Source organism: Schistocerca gregaria, chromosome 8, assembly GCF_023897955.1.
Source record: "Schistocerca gregaria isolate iqSchGreg1 chromosome 8, iqSchGreg1.2, whole genome shotgun sequence".
Classification (NCBI taxonomy): domain Eukaryota; kingdom Metazoa; phylum Arthropoda; class Insecta; order Orthoptera; family Acrididae; genus Schistocerca; species Schistocerca gregaria.
This window is the reverse complement of record NC_064927.1, coordinates 397,609,520-397,627,600: the sequence shown is the minus strand read 5'-3', so window position 1 is coordinate 397,627,600 and position 18,081 is coordinate 397,609,520.

Here is an 18,081-nt window from a genome sequence, read left to right as displayed (position 1 = left end):
TATTGAGCGTAGGTGGACGAAACTAAAATGAGCTCTAACATGGAAATTAAGCATTTCCAGACACATGTCCACATAACATCTTTTCTTTATTTGTGTGTGAGGAATGTTTCCTGAACGTTTGGCTGTACCTTTTTGTAACACCCTGTATAACTTGCATGATGCATATAATAGTGTTTTTTGTCCCCATTAAGCTTCTCAGCAGGTATAGTGGAAGTCTCATAAAACAGTGTGTACAACTATCACCTAACCTAGACATATCTGAAAATGTACCATAAAAACTAATCTTGATCATTAATCATGTGTGTCTTAGCATAATTCGTTCATAATGCACTGTAGGCCCACCAAGAAGGAAAATCTTCAGGACCTGGAATGAGTTAAGTAGTAGTATGGTATTCTGCCTTACAGCAGGTCTTGTCATAGATTAAGCCTCTTCCACTTTTGTCTGTCCATAGCCAGTCTTTTCATTTCTGTATATTGGCCTCCTTTGATATTGTCCAGCATTTCCTCTTCTCTTTTTCCCTCCACCATACTTTCTATTCCTTCCTTCAATAAACAGTTCCTCCTCAAACAATTTAAGGTTTACTTTAAAATAAGGAACTTAATTTACTCACCAAGTGGCGGCAAAACAAACACAGTGGCTCTGAAAGCTTGCCTAATTATAACCTTATTTTATGTGTGTGTTCTGCCACCAATTGGTGAGTAAATTTTTTATCTATCCAATTACGATATATTGTCAAAAATTGATTGTTTTTGTTGTTATAAAATGAGACTAAGACATCACAGAAACATAATCTGCATACTGTAATAACAATCAACTATCACTACTATACGCACTTGTTGTTGTTGTTGTTGTCTTCAGTCCTGAGACTGGTTTGATGCAGCTCTCCATGCTACTCTATCCTGTGCAAGCTGCTTCATCTCCCAGTACCTACTGCAACCTACATCCTTCTGAATCTGCTTAGTGTACTCATCTCTCGGTCTCCCTCTACGATTTTTACCCTCCACGCTGCCCTCCAATGCTAAATTTGTGATTCCTTGATGCCTCAAAACATGTCCTACCTACCGATCCCTTCTTCTAGTCAAGTTGTGCCACAAACTTTTCTTCTCCCCAATCCTATTCAATACCTCCTCATTAGCTACGTGATCTATCCACCTTATCTTCAGTATTCTTCTGTCGCACCACATTTCGAAAGCTTCTATTCTCTTCTTGTCCAAACTAGTTATTGTCCATGTTTCACTTCCATACATGGCTACACTCCAAACAAATACTTTCAGAAACGACTTCCTGATACATAAATCTATATTCGATGTTAACAAATTTCTCTTCTTCAGAAACGCTTTCCTTGTCATTGCCAGTCTACATTTTATATCCTCTCTACTTCGACCATCATCAGTTATTTTACTTCCTAAATAGCAAAACTCCTTTACTACTTTAAGTGTCTCATTTCCTAATCTAATTCCCTCAGCATCACCCGATTTAATTTGACTACATTCCATTATCCTCGTTTTGCTTTTGTTAATGTTCATCTTATATCCTCCTTTCAAGACACTGTCCATTCCGTTCAACTGCTCTTCCAAGTCCTTTGCCGTCTCTGACAGAATTACAATGTCATCGGCAAACCTCAAAGTTTTTACTTTTTCTCCATGAATTTTAATACCTACTCCAAATTTTTCTTTTGTTTCCTTTACTGCTTGCTCAATATACAGATTGAATAACATCGGGGAGAGGCTACAACCCTGTCTCACTCCTTTCCCAACCACTGCTTCCCTTTCATGCCCCTCGACTCTTAACTGCCATCTGGTTTCTGTACAAATTATAAATAGCCTTTCGCTCCCTGTATTTTACCCCTGCCACCTTTAGAATTTGAAAAAGAGTATTCCAGTCAACATTGTCAAAAGCTTTCTCTAAGTCTACAAATGCTAGAAACGTAGGTTTGCCTTTTCTTAATCTTTCTTCTAAGATAAGTCGTAAGGTCAGTATTGCCTCACGTGTTCCAACATTTCGACGGAATCCAAACTGATCCTCCCCGAGGTCTGCGTCTACCAGTTTTTCCATTCGTCTGTAAAGAATTCGCGTTAGTATTTTGCAGCCGTGGCTTATTAAACTGATAGTTCGGTAATTTTCACATCTGTCAGCACCTGCTTTCTTTGGGATTGGAATTATTATATTCTTCTTGAAGTCTGAGGGTATTTCGCCTGTCTCATACATCTTGCTCACCAGCTGGTAGAGTTTTGACAGGACTGGTTGTCCCAAGGCCGTCAGTAGTTCTAATGGAATGTTGTCTACTCTGGGGGCCTTGTTTCGACTCAGGTCTTTCAGTGCTCTGTCAAACTCTTCACGCAGTATCGTATCTCCCATTTCGTCTTCATCTACATCCTCTTCCATTTCCATAATATTGTCCTCAAGTGCATCGCCCTTGTATAGACCCTCTATATACTCCTTCCACCTTTCTGCCTTCCCTTCTTTGCTTAGAACTGGGCTGCCATCTGAGCTCTTGATATTCATACATGTGGTTCTCTTCTCTCCAAAGGTCTCTTTAATTTTCCTGTAGGCAGTATCTATCTTACCCCTAGTGAGATAAGCTTCTACATCCTTACATTTGTCCTCTAGCCATCCCTGCTTAGCCGTTTTGCACTTTCTGTCGATCTCGTTTTTGAGACGTTTGTATTCCTTTTTGCCTGCTTCATTTACTGCGTTTTTATATTTTCTCCTTTCATCAATTAAATTCAATATTTCTTCTGTTACCCAAGGATTTCTAGCAGCCCTCGTCTTTGTACCTACTTTATCCTCTGCTGCCTTCACTACTACATCCCTCAGAGCTACCCATTCTTCTTCTACTGTATTTCTTTCCCCTATTCCTGTCAATTGTTCCATTATGCTCTCCCTGAAACTCTGTACAACCTCTGGTTCTTTCAGTTTATCCAGGTCCCATCTCCTTAATTTCCCACATTTTTGCAGTTTCTTCAGTTTTAATCTACAGGTCATAACCAATAGATTGTGGTCAGAGTCCACATCTGCCCCTGGAAATGTCTTACAACTTAAAACCTGGTTCCTAAATCTCTGTCTTACCATTATATAATCTATCTGATACCTTTTAGTATCTCCAGGGTTCTTCCACGTATACAACCTTCTTTCATGATTCTTAAACCACGTGTTAGCTATGATTAAGTTGTGCTCTGTGCAAAATTCTACTAGGCGGCTTCCTCTTTCATTTCTTAGCCCCAATCCATATTCACCTACTATGTTTCCTTCTCTCCCTTTTCCTACACTCGAATTCCAGTCACCCATTACTATTAAATTTTCGTCTCCCTTCACTATCTGAATAATTTCTTTTATTTCATCGTACATTTCTTCAATTTCTTCATCATCTGCAGAGCTAGTTGGCATATAAACTTGTACTACTGTAGTAGGTGTGCTTAGACCATCTAAATTTAATGAAGAAAATTAGTAAGCAAGCAGCTATTTTGAAGAAAAAAAAGACGTGCTGCTTCCTCAGTTTCATAATATAGCTGCTGTTTATCTGCTATTTGTTGCTTAGTACTAACTTGACATTTTTCAAACAAAACATTTTTTTAATGACGATGTAAATAAAACAGAAAGAAACTTCCACATGGGAAAAATATATTAAAAATAAAGATTCCAAGACTTACCAAGCGGGAAAGCGCTGGCAGACAGGCACATGAACAAAACACACAAACACACACACAGAATTACAAGCTTTCGCAACTGGCAGTTGCTTCGTCAGGAAGGAAGGAAGGAGAGGGAAAAATGAAAGGGTGTGGGTTTTAAGGGAGAGGGTAAGGAGTCATTCCAATCCCGGGAGCGGAAAGACTTCCCTTAGGGGAAAAAAAGGACAGGTGTACACTCGCACACACACACACACACATATCCATCCGCACATACACAGACACAAGCAGACATATTTAAAGGCAAAGAGTTAAGGGCAGAGATGTCAGTCGAGGCGGAAGTACAGAGGCAAAGAAGTTGTTGAAAGACAGGTGAGGTATGAGCGGCGGCAACTTGAAATTAGCGGAGGTTGAGGCCTGGCGGATATCGAGAAGAGAGGATATACTGAAGGGCGAGTTCCCATCTCCGGAGTTCGGATAGGTTGGTGTTGGTGGGAAGTATCCAGATAACTCGGACGGTGTAACACTGTGCCAAGATGTGCTGGCCGTGCATCAAGGCATGTTTAGCCACAGGGTGATCCTCATTACCAACAAACACTGTCTGCCTGTGTCCATTCATGCGAATGGACAGTTTGTTGCTGGTCATTCCCACATAGAAAGCATCACAGTGCAGGCAGGTCAGTTGGTAAATCACGTGGGTGCTTTCACATGTGGCTCTCCCTTTGATTGTGTACACCTTCCGGGTTACAGGACTGGAGTAGGTGGTGGTGGGAGGGTGCATAGGACAGGTTTTACACCGGGGGCGGTTGCAAGGGTAGGAGCCAGAGGGTAGGGGAGGTGGTTTGGGGATTTCATAGGGATGAACCAAGAGGTTACGAAGGTTAGGTGGACGGCGGAAAGACACTCTTGGTGGAGTGGGGAGGATTTCATGAAGGATGGATCTCATTTCGGGGCAGGATTTTAGGAAGTCGTATCCCTGCTGGAGAGCCACATTCAAGGTCTGATCCAGTCCTGGGAAGTATTCTGTTACAAGTGGGGCACTTTTGGGGTTCTTCTGTGAGAGGTTCTGGGTTTGAGGGGATGAGGAAGTGGCTCTGGTTATCTGCTTCTGTACCAGGTTGGGAGGGTAGTTGCGGGATGCGAAAGCTGTTTTCAGGTTGTTGGTGTAATGGTCGAGGGATTCAGGACTGGAGCAGATTCGTTTGCCACGAAGGCCTAGGCTGTAGGGAAGGGACCGTTTGATATGGAATGGGTGGCAGCTGTCATAATGGAGGTACTGTTGCTTGTTGGTGGGTTTGATGTGGACGGATGTGTGCAGCTGGCCATTGGACAGATGGAGGTCAACATCTAGGAAAGTGGCATGGGATTTGGAGTAGGACCAGGTGAATCTGATGGAACCAAAGGAGTTGAGGTTGGAGAGGAAATTCTGGAGTTGTTCTTGTGAAGAACAACTCCAGAATTTCCTCTCCAACCTCAACTCCTTTGGTTCCATCAGATTCACCTGGTCCTACTCCAAATTGGCTGGCCATTGGACAGATGGAGGTCAACATCTAGGAAAGTGGCATGGGATTTGGAGTAGGACCAGGTGAATCTGATGGAACCAAAGGAGTTGAGGTTGGAGAGGAAATTCTGGAGTTGTTCTTGTGAAGAACAACTCCAGAATTTCCTCTCCAACCTCAACTCCTTTGGTTCCATCAGATTCACCTGGTCCTACTCCAAATCCCATGCCACTTTCCTAGATGTTGACCTCCATCTGTCCAATGGCCAGCTGCACACATCCGTCCACATCAAACCCACCAACAAGCAACAGTACCTCCATTATGACAGCTGCCACCCATTCCATATCAAACGGTCCCTTCCCTACAGCCTAGGCCTTCGTGGCAAACGAATCTGCTCCAGTCCTGAATCCCTCGACCATTACACCAACAACCTGAAAACAGCTTTCGCATCCCGCAACTACCCTCCCAACCTGGTACAGAAGCAGATAACCAGAGCCACTTCCTCATCCCCTCAAACCCAGAACCTCTCACAGAAGAACCCCAAAAGTGCCCCACTTGTAACAGAATACTTCCCAGGACTGGATCAGACCTTGAATGTGGCTCTCCAGCAGGGATACGACTTCCTAAAATCCTGCCCCGAAATGAGATCCATCCTTCATGAAATCCTCCCCACTCCACCAAGAGTGTCTTTCCGCCGTCCACCTAACCTTCGTAACCTCTTGGTTCATCCCTATGAAATCCCCAAACCACCTCCCCTACCCTCTGGCTCCTACCCTTGCAACCGCCCCCGGTGTAAAACCTGTCCTATGCACCCTCCCACCACCACCTACTCCAGTCCTGTAACCCGGAAGGTGTACACAATCAAAGGGAGAGCCACATGTGAAAGCACCCACGTGATTTACCAACTGACCTGCCTGCACTGTGATGCTTTCTATGTGGGAATGACCAGCAACAAACTGTCCATTCGCATGAATGGACACAGGCAGACAGTGTTTGTTGGTAATGAGGATCACCCTGTGGCTAAACATGCCTTGATGCACGGCCAGCACATCTTGGCACAGTGTTACACCGTCCGAGTTATCTGGATACTTCCCACCAACACCAACCTATCCGAACTCCGGAGATGGGAACTCGCCCTTCAGTATATCCTCTCTTCTCGATATCCGCCAGGCCTCAACCTCCGCTAATTTCAAGTTGCCGCCGCTCATACCTCACCTGTCTTTCAACAACTTCTTTGCCTCTGTACTTCCGCCTCGACTGACATCTCTGCCCTTAACTCTTTGCCTTTAAATATGTCTGCTTGTGTCTGTGTATGTGCGGATGGATATGTGTGTGTGTGTGTGTGCGAGTGTACACCTGTCCTTTTTTTCCCCTAAGGGAAGTCTTTCCGCTCCCGGGATTGGAATGACTCCTTACCCTCTCCCTTAAAACCCACACCCTTTCATTTTTCCCTCTCCTTCCTTCCTTCCTGACGAAGCAACTGCCAGTTGCAAAAGCTTGTAATTCTGTGTGTGTGTTTGTGTGTTTTGTTCATGTGCCTGTCTGCCAGCGCTTTCCCGCTTGGTAAGTCTTGGAATCTTTATTTTTAAAACATTTTTTTACATCCATTAAAAGTGGTTCCTACTTATATTACATCTACATTTACATCTACATCTATATTCTGTGATTTACAAGTTGCCAGTATTTGCACCACTTTGAAATCTTATCCATGTCTGACTGAATATTTGTGCAGCTTCATTCAGACTGTATTTTGTTCTAGATAACTTATCATCTGCAAAAAGACTAAGGTTACTATTAATATTGTCCACTATACCATTAATACACAACATGGACAACAAGGGACCCAACATGCTCCCCTGGAGTACACCTGAAGGTACTTTCACATATGTTGATCATGCTCCATCTGAGAGAACATGCTGTGTACTCATTACCAAGAAATCCTCAGTCCACTCATAAACAATTACCATCTAATACCCCATACAATAGTACTTTTGATAATAAACATTGGTGTGGTACTGAATCAAATGTTCCTTGGAAACCGAGAAATACAGCAATCATGTGACTGCTTTGAGTCATTGCTTCCAGCATATGACATGAGGAAAGTGTAAGTTGGGTTTCACATGATCTCTGTTGAAATCCATGCTGGCTGGCATGGAAAAGGTCATTCTCTTCAAGACATCTCATTATTTTGATTTCAGAATATGTACTAAGGTTCTACAACAAATTGTTGTCAAAGATATTGGATGGTAGTTTTATGAGTCACTTTGGCTATCCTTCTTATAGGCAGGTATGACCTGTGCTTTCTTTCAGTTCCTGGGCACAGTTTTTTGTTTGAGGGATCTACAATAGATTATAGTTGACAGAAGAGCTAACTCAGCCAAAACATATGTGTAGAATCTGATATGGATTCCACCAGGTCCTGGGGCATTGTTCAGTTTTCATTATTGCAGCTGTTTTTCAATGCCACTGACACTAATATCTATTTCACTCATCTTTTTGTGGTATAAGAATTAAACTGGAGCAATGTTGCTGGATTTTCCTTTGTAAAGGAACATTTGAAAACAGAGTTAATCATTTCTTCTTCTGCTTTTTTACTCTCAATTTCAGATCCTGCTTTGCCCATTAGTGTGTAGATGCTACCTTTGGTGCCACTAACAGCCTTTACAAAGACCAGAATTGCTTTGGGTTTTGTAAATGATCTTTGAACAATATTCTGCTACAATAGTCACTGAAGGCTTCACGTATTGCTCTCTTTGTCCATCTTTATGTCCATCAGCAGAGAAGACATCTTGATCAACCAATTCATATTCCATGTGAAACTTGCTAAGCAATTCATATTCCATGTGAATTGATTAATCAAGACATCTTCTCTGCTGATGGACATACAGAGGAACCTGTGCAACACAGAAGCCCTACCACCTCAGCTGTATGGATTACCTAAGATCCATAAGAAAACTGTTCCACTAAGACTGATTGTTAGTGCTCCTGGCTCACCAGCGTACAAACTGGCAAAACACTTGGCTTCTCTGTTCCAGTCACACATGGAGAAAACTGACACATACATTTATGACTCAGGACATTTCATTGAGAAGCTTGAGGTGGAAGTTCGGGTTGGTTACACCAAACAGTACTGTTTTAACAGTAGTTCATTTACTCACCTCTTTACAAAAGCAAGGCTTACAGAGAACTGACATAGCGGAACTGCACAAAGATAATTTTAGCTTAGTTCGAAGCTAGTGCTGACCTCATCGGCGCCCCCCCCCCCCCACCCCCCTGCAGCACGGAGTACTCTTGAGAGGCCAGGGGGGGGGGGGGGGGGTGACTATGGTGTCGGCAGGGGTGGTCCGCGGGAGCCGGACCACTGTCAGCTTGACAGCATCGTCAGGGAGCTGCGTGGGTAGATGTCATGAAGGAAGGTTCGGCCACCGAACCTGGAAGTCATTGAAGCACGCTGGACATCGTACTGGGCATGCTGGTCATGCAGCGACAGGTAGGCCGGCAGTTTGCAGGTGGAACAGAGCAATGACGACAATGTTTCTGGCGGGAGTGGTGAACACATGAAGCATGTCCAGGTCAACATCGGGCGAGAGGGGAACACATTTCACCAGATGGCAGGGAATGGCGGAGGTTGTGTCATGAGCACTGGATGAAGGGAAACACACGACGAACAGTGTATAATCACGTAGTATTATTGAGATATGAATTATGTCCGGGGGGGGACAGGCACAAACACCTCAAGCGAGGGCACGTCCAAGATCAGGGGCATGAGAAACCTCTAGTGTGTGTGTCCAACGTGGAGGGAATGGTCGGAGCGTCATGAGCCACGATGGTGAGTGGCGTGGTCGTGACCTGAAGGGGGGTAGAAGGAGGCTCGACATGAGCAGCCTTAAGTCTGTTGAGAGAGACTGTAACAGCTGAATCTTTCATCTGGATGTCATAGGTGTTGGCTGAGTGCCGGAGAACACAGTACGGGCCAATATAAGGAGGTTGGAGGGGAGCACGGACAGTGTCATCTCGGAGCATGACGTACTCACAATTGTCCAGAGATTTTGGGACATGAAGTTAAGTCAGACTGAGCGAGAGAAGTGGAAGGGTTTACAAATTCACCAGAGAGAACAATGTTCTGGCCATATAAGAATTCGGCTATTGTGCCTTTGAGGTCTTCCTAATAGATCGCAATGAATGCCAAGTAGCACAAGAGGAAGGGCCTCCGTCCATAGAGAGTCGTGGCATCGAAGAGCTGCCTTGAAAGTGTGGTGCCAGCACTCAACTAGCCCATTACTTTGGAGGTGATATGCTGTGGTATGGATGTGCTGGATGCCACAAATGTTACAAATGTCATTGAACAGGGCCGATTCAAATTGTCTGCCCTGGTCAGTCGTGATGATAGATGGACATCCAAAACGCGATACTCATGACTTGACGAAAGCTCGAGCAATAGTTTCTGCCGTAATACTGGGGAGGGGGACAGTCTCGACCCAGTGAGTTGTTTGGTCAACAGACAAGAGAACATAATGAAAGTCGTTAGAGGGGGGGGGGGGGGGGATGAATATGCTGGAAATGCCTAGGAGGGATCGAAAAGGCACCGAGGGGGGGATGAAGTATGCTTGTGTACTTTGCATCGTTGGCACGCGACACAGGAGCATGCCCATTGCTGGCAGTCCTTGTTGACATTTCTCCACACAAAGCACTCCTCTATGAGGTGTGGGCGGATGCACGAACACCGGGGTGGGTTAAATTATGCAATGCGTTGAAGACAGCTTGACGGAGTGTGATTGGGATGAGGGGGCATAACGCGCCCATACTGTTGTCACACCAGATCTCACCAGAAATGCCAGAGAAGGTGGTGCGGACAAAGTGTAGTGATGAGGTAGAGTCTGAAATCAGGTTTTGTGTTTCCTCATCGGTGGGTTGGAGGTTAGGCAGTTCAGAGAGATCTAACAGCGAATGGACGGCGTTGACTCGTGAAAGGAAATCAGCAACTATATTGTCAGCACTCTTTATGTGTCTGACATCAGTGGTGAACTGAGATATGAAATCCATGTATCTGAAGCAGCGAGGAGGCAGGTCAGCAGGTGGGTTTGTAATGGCCGCAGCCAGGGGTTTGTGTTCCGTTAAAACATGGAAAGGGCGTCCCTCAACATCAGTCTTAAAATGCATGATCACTTCGTAGACCTTGAGCAACTCCCTGTCAAACACAGAATATTTCTGTTGTGCATTGTTGAGCTTGCGCAAGAAGAACTGCAGAGGCAAAGTCTGGCTGTCGATTGTCTGGCTAAGGACAGCACCAATGGCAGTATCGCTCATGTCTGTTGTGATGAAGAGCTGCGCATTGGGATGAGGTTGCGTGATGGTGCAGGCTTCGTCAAGATTTTTGAGAGCAGTGAAAGAGTCAGTCATAGCAGGGGTCTGTGGAACAGGCTGAGATCCAGAAGTGTTGGTGCCTGCCAAGGCGTCCTTCAGTGGAGCCTGAATCTCTGCAGCCGGAGATAAATGTTGGCGATAATAATTAACTGTCTCCAGATAGCGCCGGAGCTCTTTGAATGACAAAGGTCTGGGTAGGTTTAGTATTCTTTGTACTTTCTCAGCGGGCGGTGAAAGGCCACTCAGCAGAGACCCGAAAACCAAGAAAAGTGACAGCGGGTTGATGTAGCTGCAATTTGTCCTGGTTGGTCTAGATGCCTGCTGTTGTGAGAGTGTTCATAACAGTTTGCACATGTCGAATGTTGTCCTCAATGGAGCAGCTGAAGACAAGAATGTCATCAAGATATGCAAAACAGAATTTTAGGTCGAATAGCACTTCGTTGATGAAGCGTGCAAGGTCTGGGTTGCGTTTTTCAGACTGAAGGGCATGAATAAAAACTGAAATAACCTGATCAGGGTGGTGACTGCTGACTTCTCGATGTCTTCAGGTGCCATGGGGATGTGGTGGTAGGCCTGTTTGCAATCAATGACAGAGAGCGTGGTCGCAACTGCGAGGGAACTGGTAAAGTCAGCAATGTTGCGTAAGGGGTAGGTGTCCATAATTGGGGGACCCGGCGTGAGGTGAAGCTTGTGAACCATGCCGTTGGTAATGACAGAAATGTTGCTGGCGGCATGGGAGGTGGATTGTTTACAATGTGCAGCAGATGAGGCAGGCAAGGCGTGGTCGTGTTTTCGGAGCCACTCAGCGGATACGACGGGAGCCGAGGTGGCAAAGTGTACCAGGTGTCAACGCGACAAGATGGCTGCCAGCTCCAAGCAGTGGCACCATGATCGGGTCAGCTCAGTAGAGCTTGTGAGTCATTAGAGAGTCCATTGTCCGAGGGCAAGGCCTGTAACAGCACGGGCGCAGGTGAAATGCTAGACGTGAGTTCAGTGTTGTCAGTGGCGGCCGCACAGTGGCGTGCAGGAACCGAAGTTACATAGTTTGAGGTGCTGTCCGCGAGGGGCAGGGTAGGAGCCGTCAGTTCGGGAACACATGACATGCATCGCGCATGCACACTTGTGTCCGGCCGAGTGTCGAATGCTGCCATGTTAGCAGGGTGTGGCCCTGTGGAGCTGTCAATACATGTTATTGCAGTTTTGATAGCACAGTTGCAAGGGGTAGCGGGAGGTAAACACATGGAGGTTGGATTGCTGAGACTGCAAGCAGATTTGGGGCACTTACTGACCTTGCCTTGTCCTTGCTGTAGTGCCTGTAATTCCTTTGCTGCATCGGAGAGCTGGAGCTGAGTTTCGTGGAACCGGAGGGAGAGCTCGAAGTTTTCCTTGCGTAGGCGAACGACGTTTTCAAGCTCGACAAGGCACTTGTGCGTTGTTTCTTGTAACATTGTCGGCAGAAACGAGTATGTACGGATGAGATGAGCCCAGACCAATGTGTCACAGGGAGGGGGGGGGGGGGGGGGGGGTTGTTCGATGGAGCACAGAGAAAGTGAGTCTTGGATGGATGATGAAACACGGTGAAAGTTTGTGGTGTCGCAAGAAGTCAATGCCTAATATAGGTCCATCAATTTCTCACATTAAAAAAGTCCACTCGAGTTTGCAGTTTGCGGAGAGTGAGACGACGTGGGAAGTTGAACCCGAGCATTGTAGTTTAGTTGAATTCACAGCTTGCAGTGAAGTATGTTGAGGGCGGATGTTCGATGATGCTAAGGACGTAGGCAGCAGCGAAACATCGGCGCCTGTGTCCACTAGGAAATGGTATCCCGATGAAATGTCTTTAATGTAAAGTTGTCCACAATTATCCGGTCATTCCTGGACAGAATGGAGCACTGGGGGGTGCCTGTCATGTTGTGCACAGGAGAAGGCACCTGGACATACCTGCGATTGGCGTTTGGGAAGTAACAGGGTGGTCTGCAGTTCCATGCCGCCTCACCAAAGCGAGTGTGGAAGTAACAGTTTGGGTAGTGTGGTTGCATTTCCTGCGGAACGTTCGTTGCCAGTGGCGGTGGCCGAGGGTCAGTAGCCACAGCAGGCTCGGTTGCAGGAGGGAGTGTGACCGTGAGCAGAGCCAGTGACATCCCATTTGCTTAGTTGCTTGTTTACTGCTTCCCGGAGCGAGTGAAACAGTCAGCACAGTGCGGCCCCGGCCTCGTCCGGCCGCAGGGCAATGAGCCTGAACCTGAGACTTGTCAGGTAGGCAGTTTCTGGCGAAATAGAGCAGTGATGCGTCATGTAGCTTGTCAGCAGTTGTCATTCTTTGCTCGACAGGTTCGGGAGACCTCTGAGCCAGAGCAAAGAGGATGTGAGGCGATAGTTTATCTGACCAGATGGTGAGGAGAGCTGCGTCAGAGAGTAGAGCGGCGCTGATCAGGGCATGTAGCCGTCTCCAGAGCTGTAAAGGTTTGTGGAGCACTTGCCGTATTGCTGCCTCAGATGAGCGTACAAGCCGACATAGAACTGTCTTTTTGGCTAGAGTGTACCGGGTGGATGAGTCCTGGCTTTGACCAAGTCAGCAATCAAGTCCCCCTGGTCGTGCAGGTGGGTGATGAGGCACAGAAATCCGGTTGACTCGTCGAGTTTGTAACGGTCGAACATTTCGTCCACAGTTTTGAATCAGGTTGTTACCCTGTAGGAATTAAATGGCAGTAGTGTCGATAAGCATTGTAGAATGTTTGGAAGAACAGGTGAGTTGAATTCGTTGGGGCACTGCCTGAAACGAGATGTTGTTGCTGTAGTATTCCAGGAGAGTGTGCCTCCAGGGGATGTGGCGACGACGGCTGGTCGGGTGGCAGCATGAAGGTGACGCATCGTGGTTGAGAGTGATCCGTCGCAGCGTGGAAGGCCTATGTGGGTGAGACACCATGATGCATCAATTGCGGTTGTGGAAGCTCAGCATGTTGCGGGTGTGTTCAGATTGACGCGTCGCAGAAGACCGACGTGAACGAGGCACCGAGATGTGCCGAGAACGGTAGCAGAAGCTCGACTGGAGCCGTCGTGGGGGTGACAGGTGAGAAAAAGTTCAATGTTTGAAAACGCGTGTTAGTCTGCGGAAAGCATGGTGTATGATCAGAGGTGGGGCCACATGTGTTGCAGGGAGGCTGTGGAGGTGCGGGCTGTCCAGAAGCACAGTGTGGAAAATGACGTCGAACATCGGATGGAATGTGTGAATGTTCACTGTTCATAGTCACTCCACTCAAAATAGTGTGCGGGTAAGGTAAATGTCATGGCACAAAAACTGAGGTGTAGCAGTGGGAGAGAGATGGAGGTCAGGCACAGATAACAAGTTATTGTTCCTGTTGCAGGCCGAGGTATCGAAGCAGGAAGGCATGTGCTGATGCTTAACTAAGGCAGGCATGGGTGTGGTCGGATGTTGAGAAGGTTGACCTGTGAATGAAGCACTTCTGGCCATGTGGCAGGTATCTGTGTGGTACTGCATGGATTGCAGTGTGGCAAATCATTGTCCTGGCGGTGGTAGGTTGTCCAACGAAGCATTTGCAGAAATCGGCATTGGTCCCACACTGCACAGAAATCTGTAAGAGGCAACTGCACAGTCGATGAGGGGGGGGGGGGGGGCACATGTGGTGGGAACAAAGGCATTTGATAGCCTCACTTATTGTTGCAGGTTCGAAAAAAACCTGGCGAAAACGCCGTAATCGTCGAGTGAGAGGCATCGTGTTGCAGTCCTGGCAGGCGTACATCACCCGCAACACAATGCACATCAATCACAAAATCATGCGTTAGGCACTGGGCCAAAGTCATTGTTTGAATGCTGTGTCGATGTAATACATGCGAAAATAACTGACGCGGAGGTCGTGGATACAGGAAAACGGCGAAAACGGAAGACGTTGCATCTCGGGGTCACCAGTGAGGTGGAAGTTCGGGTTAGTTACACCAAACACCATTTTAACAGTAGTTCATTTATTCACCTCTTTACACAAGCAAGGCTTACAAAGAACTGACATGGCAGAACTGCACAAAGATAATCTTAGCTTAGTTCAAAGACGACACTCAGATTGATGTTGGTGTCCACCTCATCAGTGCCCCAAGATGAAGAAACTAAAACTTGCACCAAACAACATCCTGGTCATCTTTGATGTTGTTTATTGTTTACAAAAGTGCCACTCAGGAACCCTCTGAAGCACATCGGTTCCATCTTCCCTCAAGACATCACAAAGCTCTTTCATACATATCTCACCATGAGCTATTTCATGTGAAATGGCAACTTCTACAGACAGCTGGAAGGCGTCACCATGGGTAGTCTCTTAGTCCAATGGTGTATACTTCTTCATGGAACTCTTTGAAGCACAACCTAAAGTGTGGTACAGATACGTTGATGATACCTTTGTTGTGTGGAGCCATGGTGAAGAACTGCTCGGCGACTTCCTAAGACACTTGAACAGTCTCAATGCCAACATAAAATTTACCATGGAAGTAGAGAAGGACAAAAATCTACCTTTTCTAGATCTGCTGGTCACAAGGGTTTACGAAAACCTGGGACACAGTGTGTACCCAAAACTGACACAGACAGACCAAAACCTGCATAACCTATCAAATGACAACTGAAGCCAGAAAAGAGGAATGATGAAGACGCTTATCATATTGGCAAGACAAATATGTGAGCCACAGCACCTCAGATGCTAAATACAACACTTGGAAGGTGTTCTGAGGAGCAATGGGTACTCAACAAGTGATATTAGAATTATAACAGAGCCAAATACTTGGGGCAAAGTGAGAAATCAGAAAAAGAAATGTTGAGTATGGCCTTTCTGCGATTCAGTCCAAAGTTGACAGACAGAATCAGCCATATATTGTGCAAACATGGCATAAAGACTATTTAAAAACAGATAAAGAAAACTGAAGAATGTCTCAGATTGGCAAAGAAGAAAAAGGACCCACTTGCAATGCCAGGAATATACCACATACCACACACATGTGGAAAAGTTTATGTTGGAATGACTGGACAATCGATCAGCACCAGTATCACAGAACATAAACGATATTGCACGTTGTGGCAGATGGAGAAATTGGCTGTGGGAGAGCACTCACTGTGCGGCCACGTAGTAAAATTCACTGACACAACTACTTCTGGCTGTAGAGAAGAACTATCACACCCACTTGTTCAGAGAAGCTATAGAAATACACAAACATGAGAACAGCTGCAACAAGAAAGAGGAAAGCCTCAAAGTAAATGGATCCTGGTTTCTTGTGGTGCAGTGAATGACCATTGCAGGTAGCAAGAGAACCGCACCAGAAATAACTGCGGAGAAGCCCTCACACATTGGCACGTCAGGTACATATAGTTTGCGGCCATGAGCTCAGTTCCAGACCACCACCAGCAATGGAGAGTGAAACTTTGACAATGCCAAACCACTCATGCTGGCGAAATGTTAGAAAAATCATCAGATGAACTTCGGCCGAAGAACCCGAGAGAGAGGCCAGCAGGCAGTTTGTCAACAAGTGGCCACGAAAGCCTTAACAATTTTGTCATGAGTTTGTCACACACATGTGTAGCTTGTTCTTGCCAAGTGACTTTACCATATACCATGAACCCCTAGAAGCATGACAGTTTCTGTACTTTTCAGGTATCCTTTGTCATTGAGGTGTGTACTAATGTACTAATTTTTCTACATTTATTTTCATTTTGTTTATAACGAATCATTCCTTCATAACATAAAACAAAGCATTTACCGCTTCTTGAGCCTTGCTGTCATAAGTGCCTTTTGAGTATGGAGTTGTATCATTTGTGAATTGCAAGTACTGTCCATGAGAGTTTAAAGCATTTAAAAATACTAGGAACAGGAGGGAGACCATTACAACTCCCTGTGGCATGCCATACTTCAACTTCTATTTACATGATAGTGCTCTTTGGACTGGTACAATCTGCCTTCTGTTGTCCAGATAAGATTTGAGGATTGCCAGAACACTGCCTCCAACTCCATATTCACTGAGCTTCTTTAGTGGTACCTTATAAAGAATGCAGTCAACTGCCTAACTAAGCTTTCAAAATATCAGTACTACAGATTCTTTTTTTCCAGAATTCTGCTTTATCCTAGTAACCAGATGTAATGCTGCTGTTGTAGATTCACCTTTCTGGAAATAATGCTGCGCATCCATGAAAATATTATTAATTTCAAAGTCTCTGCTGTCTCAATGACTTTAGCAAAGACTGTTATGATTGAAGTTGGTCTGAAGCTTGCTATCATAGCTGGGTCACCTTCTTATAAATTGGTATTTTCCGTGAAAGTTTCAGAAAGTCTGTGAATACACAAGCAGTGAAACACTTATTAATTTATTATTTTATATTTTTGTAATTCCCTCCAGTTCACCATGGTGCATCTTTTTTTCAGTTATTACAGCAGCTGCAGGGTCTATATTGAGGTCTGGGATTGTACTTATACTGTTTTCCACAATGCCATTAAAATAACAACTAAAATCATCTGAACTACTCAAGCTTAAGGAAGAGGTGGTTTTCTCCCTGTGTTCAGTGATCAAGTCCCAGGCTGCCTTGCAGTGGTTGTGAGCTCCTTCAATGAACCTATCATTGATTTTCTTTTTGACTTTTTCTAAATACTGTCTAAGTCATTTTGCTTGTTCTTTGTACCTGCTGTAGAACACTTTGTTTGCATTGGGACCTGATGCTGTTTTGTGGTGATCACGTAACAGCAGTACCACCCATTTTAATTTTTTCGGTTCATCAGTACCATGTTTTTTCTTTCACATTGTGGATAGGTTATTACACACTCGCACAACATTTTTTTGGTCTTCTGTGGATAAAAACAGTCAAATTTGAGTTTGACAATTTGGAGAAACTCTTTAAATGCATCAGTTGCTGTAATTTCCTGAAATCCAGGCTGCCACTTTACTGCATATGCCGCTCTCTGAAAAAAATTTAATGTTTCCTTATTTATGACCCTTTTGGGGAATACATAATTAGAATGTCAGGTGACAGTGGGTTGATTTTTATCTTTTTTTTATACATCAAACAATGGGAAATCCAGATAGGAGTATCAACAATGCAGGAAAAAACAGAGTGCTACTTACCATAAAGAAGACATGTCAAGCTGCTAACATACACAATTAAAAGACACTTACATAAAGCTTTTGGCCACAGTCTTCATCAGTAACTGAGAGACACTCACAATTCACACACACAAGAAGCACATCTCATGTGCACATGACTGCCAAGTCCAGCATCTAGTTACCGGCTGTACATAGCATCCTCCTACAGGCCAACCGCAAATTATAACAGCATGCCACCCTCCACCTCAAAAAACTATCCAATCTCCTAGTTTCCCACCTCCGGAAAGGCAACTCACCCACCCTCCACAACCTTTTCAACAAACCTCAATCTCCTCTCATTGCACACAGACCCAGTCTCTCCCATCTACTCAATCTCCCACTTCCAGCTCCAGTCCCCCCAACACCTCAAAATTCTAGTCAACACAATCTGGAACCACAACACCCCAATTCAGTAGTTAACCTTTCCTCCAAACCCCTCTCCCAATCCGAAACCTCTGTCCTATCCAAAGGC